This window comes from Euphorbia lathyris, chromosome 3, assembly GCF_963576675.1.
Source record: "Euphorbia lathyris chromosome 3, ddEupLath1.1, whole genome shotgun sequence".
NCBI classification, from domain to species: Eukaryota; Viridiplantae; Streptophyta; class Magnoliopsida; order Malpighiales; family Euphorbiaceae; genus Euphorbia; species Euphorbia lathyris.
Genome location: NC_088912.1, coordinates 12,853,780 through 12,856,497, shown reverse-complemented (window position 1 = coordinate 12,856,497; position 2,718 = coordinate 12,853,780). Strand labels below are relative to the sequence as shown.

Below are 2,718 nucleotides of genomic sequence, written 5' to 3'. Positions count from 1 at the left end.
TAATTTAGTCTATACAATATATGGACAAAGATAAAAAGAAGTCGGTTTCTCAATCCTCACGCCCTGTTCTCCACGTCTTCATCTATTGAATTTCTTTTACTTGACTATTGGGAGTTTATGTTTGAATTCAGGAAACTATAATTGGAAAGAAATGCAATTTTACCTCAAGTTTAACTTAGTCTATTTTACATTGATAAATTTCATTTGCACACTTAATGCAGGTAAATGTAAAACATGTTATGAGCAGAGGCTCCACCGATCGGGTTAAAGAGCCTCGAGAGCCGAATGTCTCTCTTCAAAGGAAATTCTCTTCTTTCAACGAGAGAGAAATAGAAAGTAGAAGTATAATAACATGTTCAAACCAACAAGATAGGCACCTAACTCCAAGGGTGGAAGAGGTTGGTAAAGAAAATATTGATCTAAAATATAGTCCTCTATTTGCTGCCTATAAAATCAAGGGCTGCCAATGGTGAAGGAGAGTACTCATCTATGCTCTCAATTATTGGAATTCATTAAAGAGGAAGCAAGCCAACTTTCAGCAACCAAACAAGGCACACACATAAAAGGAATGTCTTAGATTGACAGTTTGTTGTTGAAGCCGATCTAAAAGTTCAAAGCTTTAAACGTGGATTCCAAAACTTCAGTTGCTTCAAAATTGGAGTTGTGGAAATCAATCGTTAATAGACAAATGTCTTTTGGATTTGAAACCTTGAAACTGATTTAGGGATAATAACGTATGCATGTTGGAATTCCCTCCCGCAGTATTTCAGATTTAAACTTGTTGCTTTCCACAATCAATTTGATGCACAATCACTTAAGCATGTGATGATGTGATGTGATTCTATTATTAAATTAAATAAATACAGTATAATTTGTAGAATAGTACCTCTGCCACTTGTTAGACTGTTAATAAAATAAGGAATTTGACTAGGTGGCAATGGGCTTGTAACATGACTCGTATCTTCTATACTTTTACATGTTATCGTAATAAAGATAATAAAATTGTACATATGTTGCAAACAAATCACACGAACTCAATCTAATATTAGCAAGTAAAGGTTTGTTAAATAGACTATCTGGACTCACTCAAATATCAATATAGCTGCAATTTTACTTGTGTTGTCTTAAAACCTCTAAAAGAAGCCAAGCATGTGGAAGGCTAAAATGTGTGTATTTATAGGGACAAAGTAACATTAAATTACTCCAAGAATATTATATTGTAATTTAAATACAATTGACTTGTAATTATAATTTAAAGTGTGTTATGAATCATGATGTAATTGAGTTTTTTTATATATATTAATTAGTTATTTTAGAAGAATTGACTTGGAAATAGAGATAGCACAAGTTTGGTGTGTGGAGTACATAGTAAAACTTAGAAGGATAGTCCATCATGTATCATTGTACTATACAATCTCAGCATGTGTTATGATTTGCTCCTCCTCCTTCTCATCCGCCTCTTCCTCTTCTCCCTCTCCACTGCCTAATTCATTAAGCTGAAACAGTAACAGACATGAATCATGGTAATCATAACACATGTCAGGCATGAACATGAACAACAACAGCACAGGTGGAATGCCTTCACATCATAAGATGATGATGCACATGACATTCTATTGGGGAAAAGATGCTCTAATTCTCTTCTCAGGATGGCATGGAACTAGAAGTGGAATGTATGTTCTAGCTTTAATTTTAGTTTTTGTTCTCTCCTTTCTTGTTGAGTTTCTTTCTCATTGTCAAATTATAAAACCTGGTTCCTCTGATTTCACTGCCGGTGTAATCCAGACTTTAATGCACGCTCTAAGGGTTGGCTTGGCCTATATGGTTATGTTGGCCGTCATGTCTTTTAATGGTGGTGTCTTCTCGGTTGCTGTTGCTGGTCATACACTTGGTTTTTTGCTTTTCGGCAGTCGGCTTTTCAAGAAAATCTCTCCCACCATCAAAACTTCTGATCTTCCTCCGATGAGTTGTTGATCAATAATTAGGTTGATTTTCAGAATTGAAAGTGAAATTAATCATTGAGGGTTTTGTTTTTCTTATTGTAATTTAGTAGTAATTTGTATTATTTAGCATAAATTGATTAGCAGTGTAATTGATCATTTTCAGTGCCGTATTTTTCGTTTTCTTTTCTACTTTTAATTAGATGATAATAAAAGTTTTTTTTATATATAAAAATACTTATAACTTTATTGGATTAAAACACAATAATTATAACCAGAAAATAAACTTTAGAAATCAACCCTTACCAAATCTACAAAGAGACTAAAACCATTGTACAAAGGAAAAAAAAAAGACATAAAAACATAAAACAACCTAAAACAACAATAAAGCATAGCTACTAGTCCAGAGAGGAAATATGAAAAAAAAAACAATAATTAGGTTGATTAACTATAGTCAAAGTTAATTGCAACTTTATTTAGAGATCTATACAAGATGACTTCAAGTTTTCCACTTATAGTTGAAAAATTAGTTAGACATTTTGTGTGGATCTCACCATGACAATTAAGTTCAAGCTACTACTGTTAGTAAAATTTGACATATATATATATATACTATTATTGAAATTCTAATTTCAATAATAATCAAAATAAAGGGCATAAATGCGGTGAAACTGAAATATAGAGATGCAATGTCAAGATTTTAATGAGTAAAAAGGCTAAAATTGTTGTGTCCCTCAATAAATAATCATTTAGGAGATTACGAATGAGTATTATATTA

The 2,718-nt window shown here is 32.2% G+C and overlaps 1 pseudogene; it reads left to right on the top strand.

Annotated features, from left to right (window-relative positions):
• Positions 1–1,513: 1,513 nt before the first annotated feature.
• Positions 1,514–1,974, top strand: LOC136224880 (copper transporter 1-like; annotated as a pseudogene).
• Positions 1,975–2,718: the final 744 nt, after the last annotated feature.